Raw genomic sequence first — 11,713 nt, 5'->3', positions numbered from 1 at the left:
TATACATTGCTCATAATCAACAAATCATATAGAAAAAACAGATCAATAATATCCAACGAATCATTCAGGTATCGTAAATAAAAATAATAGATCTAATATATTTGATCTCAAGAACTTGGCTCTGATACCAATTGTTAGCATAAAATTTATAATCATGCTATTTGTAATGCAGAAAAACTTTTATGCTAAGATTGAAATCAAATAAATTGGATCTAATAATATTACGATACGTACCTTTCGTATTGTTCAGAAGAATAAACCTTATCTGATCTACAAGTACTTCATCTTTGGATCTGAAATATCAATCTGCAAGGAGAACTAGATCCTTCTCCTTTCTTCCTATCTTTTCAAACTTAATCTCTCAATTGTTGAGATGCTACTCAGATGCTCACTTAACCCCTAGAGGTCCTCTCTAATGAAGTTAGATCTACGTAATCTAATTAAATAGGACTACATAATCTTACCTAATTAAATAGGACTACATAATTTAACATTTAGATCTTACTTAGGTAACGGAAAAAAGTTAGAGAGTGTTAGGATTCATCCCAGTCAGTACTCGAATGAAGGGAGAGGACATGTCTAAAGAATTGTGGTGACCAATTAATTGCTCACATTTAAGCACAAATAAGTTCCTGCAATCAATTAAATACTAATGCTAAGTGTAGGCACCCGACGGATGGCGTGCAAATTGCTAAATGATAGCAATAGTAGGTAAGATTTTTTTGGTACCCATATTTATATTATTATTAAACTGGTTTCATATTCCTATTAATGGTGTTTAGGATGGATTCAATGAGAGATCCAACAAATGAAATATTTAGAACTTTTTTTTTCTTTTTCTCGTATTTGAAACTGCTTCGAGTCTAAATTTGAGTATGACGTAATAAAGTGTTTGATCAAAATATAGAACAGTTTGTTCATACGACTTTTCATTCGTAATTAATGAGGCCTTGCTGTGCTGAGTCCTTTCAACTGGAAAACGGTGACATGCGAACTACAGGTACCAAGAAATATCTAGAGCCTATTTAAGATCAAAGGAAGCTTCAAAAATCCAACGTAATATCAGTTAGTGCATAAGATTCTTATTAATATATTGTCTCAGAGAATTCAACATTAAAAGTAATTAATTGGTTCGATACGATATCTGCTAACATACTTGTAGAATAAAATATTTGGCGCATAAGCAATGATATATTGGAATGGCCCCAATCTTTTACATTGTTTCACCATAGCCCCTAAGTTTCTAAGCTTCGAGATTCGGTTATCATGCTGATGATAGAAAGAATAGAAGATAGAAGATAATAAGTATTATTAAAGAAGTTTTATTGAAGTAACTTTAGCTTGAATACATTAACATATCCAAAGCTGCAACAGAGGAGAAAGTTACAACGATGCTACAATAGAGAAGAAGGCTACAATAGAACGGACGTTGGTGTAGAGTGACAGTAGAGAAGATAGTTGCCGTTCGTCGAGGAGGAAAAATTTATCGCACCGATGGCTTGACGACGAAAAAGCAGTAGTAGAAAGCTTTTTCTTTTGCCGCTGGAGGTGGAAAAGCAACAGAGTAGAGAGATTTCCTTATATAGTTGAGGAAATCTTATCTTCTATCAGCTGATAATTATGATAAGATCGGATAATAATCAAGCAACTTAAAGTGGGATCTAATCCAGTGAAAAACATTCGTTTCTTATCATAACTGTTTAATTTTTTAATAATTCTTTGCATCAAGAGAACATCACATCCTTATCATTTAGAGAGAGATAACAATGATGCTAGCCTAAGTTGGTAGATTAGCATTTGGTTGCTTCTTTGACCCACGAAGCTCGATTGTCAATCCCTACATCTCCTTTCGGCATCACCTAATCAATGTGGCATAAGTCAAAAGGCTATTTAGAGACCACAGTGATAAAGCGTTTTATTAGGGGCATACATCTTCTCCTATGGAGAATTGGATTTCGTTCACTCTTTAATCTTTCATCTCAACCATCAATCCACTAATTAATTTATTGATTAAAAAATGACTTTTGAAAAAAGAAAATTAAGAAAATAATATAAGGAGTAAAAGAGAGAAAAGAAATTAAAAGATTCAATGTTTAGTTTCTCAGTTCAAACTACTATCTTTTATGCATTTGGTTACTGTTCTCTCTCTCTCTCTCACACACACAAAATGTGATTACATTGATTGTAATTCTCATTCCTTTTTTATATAACAATCCTTACTGCCCAATTATTTTTATTATAAAAGATAACTAGTAGTAATGGTCATTGTGACGGATCTCCAAATTTTTATACCAAGTTCTATAATAGTTATACCAAGTCAATATGACTCTTTCTTCTGAATCAATGGCAAAATTGTTTTACTAATCCTAAAGACGCATTGCTGATGTTAGCCTACGTTGATGGGTTCTTGCACTAGAGCTTGTCAAGCTCTATAACCCTTTTCGTTGTGGCCTAACCAACATGGGGATAGGTACTATGAACGCAAGTTAAGCCTATGATAAAAAGCAGGAGACAACACAAAGATAAATCCAAAAATTTATTTGATGACCCCTTAATGATGATGCAGGCCCTTCATTAGGATAAGGTGATTAGTCCTAATTATTGTATTATTCTAACAAGGTATTGCTATCCCGAGGCTCATGGGTAGAGGCTCATGTTCATCGTATTGTGTACTTTTGTTTCCAACACTTCAGCAGTATAATTATAAACTATAAAATTTAAGAAGCATTATGATGGTTCATAATGGGAAGCATCTGACTGGTGCCACCAAATCAATATCATTAATTTCAAATAAATGCACAAGTCATCATGGTTTTTCTTAGACTAATGAGGATGCTTTATCCGACACAAAAGCAAGTTAGTCCTATTCTGAGTACGAAACGGGTGTCATAATAAGAGCCTTTAACAATTACGATGATTGTGATCTCTCTCCCAAATAATGATACTAATAATAAAAGGATTCAAACAATAGATGAAGTAATTAGTCGGTGAGCCTCATCTGCCCGGAACCAATGAAACAATTTGCATACTAGGAAAGAGAGAATGATGATGTTAGCTTCCATGGAAGCTAGCCATATTAATTAATAGGTGGTGTTGCATTGGGTGGCTTCTTTGACCCTCAAGTTGTGTCAAAACTCTACCACCCCTAACCAGTGAGGCATTTGGGCTGCGTCTGCGATGCCAATGGTACAAGTAGTGGTGGGTAGACACCGCAGAGATGATGAAAGCTTCATCAACAACTTGAAGCTAATGCTATATTCTGCTAAACCCAGAACAATGACGATGAGGGTCCCCTTCTCAGAATCAGGTGGGTATGGTTCAGCTTTTATATCACACTGCACAAGAATATATAATAATGAATGGGTGATAAAATACTGAAAAAGTTGAGGAAGTAAACAAAGGAGTGAGCGAGGAAGAATAGTGTCTGTCATGCCTGTCCCACGCAGACGCTCATGTGGTGAGCACCACTACAAGTAGAAGAGTAGGCCATAAGCAAAGGCCGGAGTTGCAGTTGCTTTCCTTGTGATTCCTCTACCTTTTCTCCACCCTAGTCTTTTTGCCCATTTGCGGAAAAAGCTTCGTAAGAGGAAGCTGCCGTGATGAGTGATCTCACACTCTGTGGACCAAAGGGAGCCATTTCACGCAGCTGAGATGTTTAATACTGATCCTATCACATCACAATCATCATGGCCGTCATCATTGTCTAGATTGGGCGGAGCCGTCCAGGTTATAAGACCATGTTGCACTGCTTCTGATCTCTCATCGCATCATGGCGAAGGTGGCCTGCGTGGCGATGCCAGTGGAGATGAGCAGCATGGCGGTGATCCGGTGGTGCGGGGGGCTGGAGAATAAGCAGCGGCAGCAGAAGATGATGGGGTTCAGCGGGCGGAGGCGGCGGAGGCGGCGCGGGACCACGGTGCGGCTGGGAAACTTGCAACGGCGGCTACTGCTCCGGCGGCTCGTCCGGTGGTCGCAGTTGCGGTGGCGGGTGGTGGTGGAGCTGTTGGGTCCGATCAGGAGGGCGGTGATGGAGATGGTCTCGAGAAGGGAGTTGGTGCAGACGCAGCACTTCGCCTTGCCTTTCATCTGCAACTTCCCAGTTCCCCTTCTATGATAGATCTCCTTCCATGCTTTGTGAATCTGATCTCAGAAATATACATATGGTTTGTGACGGAGAAGATGGGGACTGGGGATTATCTTATCTTCTGTATTATTCAGCTGATAAAATGTTTGAGATGATACCTACCATCTGTGGCATGATCTTTTTCTACTGGGCAAAATTTGATGAAGATGATGATACATGAGAATGCTGAAACCCAACCTAGAACACTTCCGAGAAAGACTCTATCTCCCCCATGTACTTCTCTTCACTGTTTGCTCACATGCATGCATGGCACTCAAAACCTGTATTGCCTGCAACTCACATGCCCACGAGCAATACACGAATATACGATATGAGAACCGTCGAACGAATCCTGTCCTTGATATATACCAACCAATAGGAGTTAACTTGCCTTGCTGAACTCAAATATTAATCAATTCCTCCTAACACAATTGCTACTTCAGTTCTAGCCCATCCAATCGGAAAACCCCAAGGTTCGGGACCCACCTAGTAACAGTGGTTCGATCCAGAGGAAAAAGATGAACAAGAATATGTTGAGAATATATATATATATATATATATATATATATATATATATATATATATATATATATATATATATATATTGAAAAATACTCATATTTTAGGTATTTTTCAATCTATCATGGATAGGTAAGGTATTCAATGTAATATTTTTATGTATCATTGTCATTCAGTTTTATTTATGTTTTGGACATCATGTAGAGCAAACTTATAGTTGGATTGATAGTCCTATTTTGATTAACATTTGTGCTTATTTTTTTGTCTATACCTGAAGTTTGTAGGAAAATCTAAAAGGCGACATCATATGCATAGCGGAAAAATATAAAACAAAAATATCATATTTCTCAAAAAGGTGTTTGTTATCGTGCGAAGATTGATTCTTAAAAACTCATAAAATCGAAAACTACATATATGAAAGATTGTGTTACCTAAGGAGATTGTATATCCTCGAATTTCTGCAGATCTATGGGAAATAATGAAGGAGGTCAAGCGTCATCCTCTCTAATGGTGATCCACATTGCAGAGGCTGCAAAGATTCTTCTCGAATCACTACTCAAATCTCCACACCTTCTATTTCAGGAGGACAATGGGAGGGGAGAATAGGAGGTGATAACTCAGAAGCCTCTAACCTATAAGCCTTTGGTTTTCTCCACTTTATAGAGGCCCCCTATCAACTTAACCATAATGGATCCTACCCTATTAGGTATTGGATCTCGATCCAACAACCCAATTCTCTTAGATTAGTGGATCTTTATCTAATAATCCCTCATTAGCTCTGATTGAATCTCGTCCGTAGGATCCAATAATTCTAGAATTTATTAGATATCCAATAAGATAAGGGTTTTAGCGGATATCTCATATACGAACCTCTACTTGCCGTAATGCATATAATATGTGTGCAATCCTCTAGGCCTAATATCGAGTTGGCCATGAGTCATACCTATCAGAATTTCTTATGACTCAATAAATTATTATTTTCATAATAATTTACTCGATTCATCGCTACGGATGTACTAGGGCACTACGTTGTAGTCCCCAAATGATATAGGGAAATCTAATCCATTGGACTTGTTTGTCCTTAGTTACCGTATACTTATATTTCCTTAGCCATCTAATACCCTAGAGACCATATACTAAGCATGGTGTTATCAGGCCCATATAGTTTCTACTCGAGTCTCGCTCTAATCGGATTTTTTCGGAAAACTCTTTCTCTCTTAATCTGAATGACCTTAGCTAGGGATTTATTTAAGCAAGCGCATATGAGATATTCCTCTAATGACACTAAGAGTTGATGGTCCTCTATCGATACTTAATTGCCTTCGTAAGGTTGACTACTATTCTTGAGAATTAGCTATACCAGAGTTGGAACTTCCAAACCTGTAGATCCGACATCAGAATGAAGTACTTATATAAGGCACATTTGGTGTCTCATGTTTAAGGACCAAATAGGACTACAGAATCACTATCTAACATCAGGTATCATTAACCATATAGCATTCTGTAAATAGATCAATCAGTGAACTCATTCTCCAATGAGCATCTATATTGTACTTCTAGTGTCCCCACACGAGTGACTATGAGACCAACCACCTTCATTATATGGATGAGTATATAGCATACTAGTTTATCCAGTTATCTTTATGTCCTTCTTGAGTAACCTATGACCGGAATGATTTAGGGTTTGTGTTTAAAGGCGAATCGATATCATTATCATGATCTCATCATGATCCGATTCCCATTGCATAGATCCAAAGACATCATAATATATGTATGCAATAAGCAATATAAAGTGAGAAAATACCTAATAATAATAAGAAAAAAGATTGCATGTCATGTCACATGTGCTATTACTTATGTGATTGGCTTGTAGGGCACTTATGACTACCAATCTCCCACTTAACCTAAAGCCAATCACCCATGTATTTAATCCCCATCATGACCTTTGTGACACTCAAAGACAATATGAGACAATGACTTTATCAGTAGATCTATGATGTTATCTTCGGATGAAACTCTTTCATTACTACATTTTCTCGGGCCACGATATCTTTAATAAGTTGGAACCTCCTCAGAACACTTTTGATGAGACCCAGGTTCTCTCATTTGAGTAATCACCCTATTGTTATCATAATATAAGGGAATCAGCTCTTCGTTACCTAACATGACTACAGATCTGTGATGAACTTCTTTATCCAAACTCTCTCCTTTGTTGCCTTTATTGTAGCAATATACTCCGCCTCTATGGTCGAGTCAGTAGTAGTATCCTATTTAGAACTCTTCCAGCATACTACTCCTCCATTCAGGGTGAACACAAACCTCAAATTAGACTTGTTATCATCGACATCAGATTGGAAACTCGAGTCTCTATAGCCCTCAGTCCAGAGGTTACTACCTTCATATGCCAGTAAAAGATGCTTAGCCCTTCTCAAGTACTTAAGGATATACTTTAGTATTTCCTAGTGCTCAAAGCCTGGTTCTGCCTGATACCTACTCGTGACACTTAGAGCATGCACTATATCAAGCCTGGTATATAGCATAGCATACATGATAGTATTAATTATAGGTGTCGTGCAAGCTACTCATGTGAGTGATGACATGTCTGACATGATATGCATTCCTTTTACTTATTATATTTTTTGATATTTTATCACTTTATATTGCCTATTGCATAAGTATATTATGATATCCATGGATATGTGCAATGGGAATTAGATCGTGATGAGATCACAATAATGAGACCAATTCATCTTTAAACACAGACCCTAAATAATCCCAATCATAGGTTACTCGATAGGGACATCAAGATAACTGGATAGACTAGTATACTATATACTTGTATATATGATGGAGGTGGCTGGCCTTATATCTGCTCATGTGGGGACACTAGGGATACAGTGTAGGTGCTCATTAGAGAATAAGTTTACTGATTGATCTATTCACGGAATGCTGGATGGTTGATTATGCCTTATTGTCAGACAGCGATTCTGTAGTCTCGATGGTATATCTGATCCTTAGACTTGAGATACTAAGGATATCTTGTATAAGTACTCCACTCTTTGATACCGAACTTATATGTCTGAAAGTTTCAAATATAACACAATCGGTCATCGAGAGTAGTAGCTAACCTTACGAGCTTTTGAGTGTTGATAAAGAATCTTCCACTCTCAGTGACAGAAGAGAAATATCTTATACATTCTTGCTCAAATAAATCCCTGGCTAGGGTCGTTCGAATTGAGAAAGAAAGAGTTCTCTGAGAGAATCCGATTATAGCGAGACTCTAGTAGAAATCATATGGGTCTGACAGTATAATGCCCGGTATACGGTCTCTAGGGTATTAGATAGATGAGGTGTTAGGATTGAGTCGGCATTAAGAGGAGGGGGGGGGGGGGGGGGGTGAATTAGTGCAGTGGATAAAAACATCTTCGATTAAAAAAATCTTCGTTTCGATTAAAACTGATCTCGGAAGATGTTAACTTAAAAGCGTATGAGAGCGTAGTGAGAGTAAAAAATTAGTTGCAATGTAAAGTAGATTGCAAGAAAGGTAAATAGTAAAGCAGAAATGCAAATCGATTTATAGTGGTTCGGTCATTATAACCTACATCCACTCCTGATTCCTCTTACGTCGAGGCCACCAACTTCCACTACCGATATTATTTCAATGAGCGAAGATCAACTACTCTTTTACACCCCTTTTGTCCTTTTCACAAGTTTAAGAGACAACCTTTTATAAGCACTCACTCCTCCCTAAATAGAATTCTAAACTTAGAACTAGAGGAGGGATTCTCTCAAGTGATTGCTATAGTGTTTTCCCACTTTTATGCTCTCTATCTTGTGTATGTTAACCAGGGATGAGAGGGGTATTTATAGGCCTCAAGTAGATTCAAACTTGGAGCCTAAAAATATCTCATCCCTAATTTTTAGGGTACTGGCAGTACCACCGCCTATGTTAGGCAGTACCATCACCTGTAGCACTGATACTAGGTGGTACCACCATCTAAGAGACCATAAATGGGTGGTACCATCACTTGGGAGACCGTATCTGGGTGGTACCACTGATAGTCTCGGAGACTGAGTTTGGGTGGTACCACTACCCAAATTAAAGGTACCACCACTTGACATGGTATCGGAGATTGTGCCACTAATGGTTCTATCTATTGGGTTACTGTTTAGGCCTTTCACTTGGCCCAACACAACCTAAACTTGGGCTTAACTAGCCCCTAATTGAGTTGGCCAAATTCCAACCCAATTACGCCTAAAACCTATTTCGATCTAGACAATTATTACAAAGCTAAATCAAATATTGTTCGACATGTCATTGGTTTATCGATGTCTAATCCAATTCTTCGGCACATTGCCCTCTCTTACGGCCTATTACCCAATCTATTAGTTGACCTCTGCAACTCTAATTTCCTTAGTGTAATTTTCGCTCTTCTTGGCCCGATGCCCGAACCCATAGCCCAAAGCCTTTTGCTGATATATTCTACTTTAGCCCAACATGATTATTGCTGCTTTCAATTGTCTCTCCATAATCGAAGCTTCCTATATCACTCAAAATGCAGATCAGATAAACACTCTCAATTGGTTTCATCATCAAAATCTGAGATTCAACAATCTCCTCTTTTTTTATGATGACAACCAATTGATGACGGAGTTAACCTTAACTCCATCAATATGTCATATTGATAGAACCTTAAATTGAATTCAAGTTAAGGTATATCTAATCATGAAATCATTTTGAGTCTAAGCAACATGTCATCATAAAATCATGCATAATCCAAATTTTCATACATCATTCCATGCATGATCATCATCATACCTTCTCCCCCTTTGTCATCAACAAAAATGAGAAGTGCCTCTAATTAGTTTTTGAGATATGCAAGTTTTATAACATACAAGCTAGCAAATTTTTTCATCACATTACAACATGTATAATCACTAAATCATCATTAATTTTAAAGATGTGCAAGATTACAAATTTTACATGTTTGCGTTTTTGTTTCTTAAGATAGACAAGTTAGCAATTTTTGGTGATGTTCAAGATAGTAAGTTCTTTCTTCTCTTTTGAGAAGTACAATTTTTTGCTTCCTTTACAAAGTGCAAGCTAGCAAAATTTTACATCAATTTACAACATGCAAACTAACAATTTGGCAAGTATTACTTCTCTTTGAAGTATGAAGGCTAGTAAGTTTTCGAAAAAGAATGCAAGATAGCAAGCTAGCAAGATAGCAATGCATCATTTTAGAATATGCAAGCTAGCAAATTTTACTCTCCCTTTGTCATTGTCAAATAGAAGGGAAGAATATAATATTGTAATTCTTTTCCCTTTACTTCAATCTTCAAATTATGATAAATATAAAATATCATTCTTAATTCAATATGTTTGTGCATCATTATAGTTTCAAATTAAAACCTACACAATTTCAAAATCTTATATTTCATCCTTACTTCATGCAATAAATCAATCATCACTATGGGTATATCATACATAATACTCAAGCATTCATGATATATTATTTTGGGCATAACATTCATGAAGCTAAGACATTAAAAATTTTAAGCATTTATCACTTTATGTATTAAATCAATATTTTGATCATGATACCAACCATTTATTATTTCTCCCATGCATGATACTAAAGCATTCATGATGCCAAACATTAAATCAATATTTTTAAGCATTTATCACTTCATGATTGCTGGTACCAAATATTCATCATTTATTTTCTCCACTTTTATCATAGGCAAAAAGAGGGGAATAGCACAAAGGTATAAATATTCAAGTCATCACATGCAAGATATCAAGAAAAATTTGATGATAATATATACTTCATGAATACAAGGAATTATACAAAGAAAATCATATCATGAAAGATAAGATCATGTGAATACTAAAAGATATAATTTATTTTGATAAATATTCTCTTTAATAAAATGTAAGAAATCATTCTAGAATAAAAAGTGAGGGATCTTGATTCACATAAGGAAAATATCAAGTTTTGATTCCGAGAATTCAAGATCATGATTTCAAAAAAAATTATTCAAGTTCATAATCATCAAAATCACTTTCATAATTCAAGAGATTCAAAATATAAATAGATTCATCACTAAGGATCTCTAAGACGAAAACTCGATAAGATAGAGAATTTTTCAAGAAACATGCATTCTCCTCTTTTTGTTTCAATTTAAGTAATTTGATTTCATACAAGTATACCTTTTTTTTTATGCCAAATAAAAATATGTATCATCATTTAAAACTGAAAGACAAAGACAAGATTCATCACAAAAATCACCATGACTTTAAATATCATGCATAATTAAATCATTAAGCATGGTACCAAAACTTTTAATATTTTTATTATGTTTTACATCATTATCCATTATTAAATCATCAACCATGATTTCATTAAACATAAAGTATTTTCATTCAAAATCAAAATCAAAATCAAAATCAAAATTAAAAAGCAATACAAAAATTATTGTTACTTCATTACATCATTATTACTTCATTATATCATTAAAACATCAAGCATGATTTTATTAAACATAAAGTATTTTTAATCAAAATCATTTTATTTATAATGCATGAATTCTAACTTTTCATGCTTAATGTTAGGAGTTAACATTGTCATGCTCAAAATTTAATTATTATTATTTTAAAATCACTAGAAAGAGAAGCATGATATTTTTTTCACTAATTAATTTAAAAATAACTCATGAAAAAGCATCAAGTAATTTCAAAATAAAGTAAAAGAGTTTAGTTTGAGTTGTTTACCTTATTGTCGAAAGCCACCAAAGCATGGTTCATAACCTTGTCTTCGGATGTACTTGTTTCATCCTCCACCATCGCCTTGAGTGCCTTCTTTTTTTTTTGTAGCTTCTTCATTTGCAGACATTTACTTTTGAAGTATCCCAATTGATTGCATCCATAGCAAGCTATTTTATCCAATTTAAGTTCATTTTTATTTTTTAATTATTGTTTCATGAACTTTTTAAATTTGTATAGTGAGAAGTTCAAAGTCATTATCATCATCACTTGAGTTATCACTCAAGTGGTATTCTATTATTCGA

Source organism: Musa acuminata, chromosome BXJ3-1, assembly GCF_036884655.1.
Source record: "Musa acuminata AAA Group cultivar baxijiao chromosome BXJ3-1, Cavendish_Baxijiao_AAA, whole genome shotgun sequence".
NCBI classification, from domain to species: domain Eukaryota; kingdom Viridiplantae; phylum Streptophyta; class Magnoliopsida; order Zingiberales; family Musaceae; genus Musa; species Musa acuminata.
Note: the sequence above shows the minus strand (reverse complement) of the source record.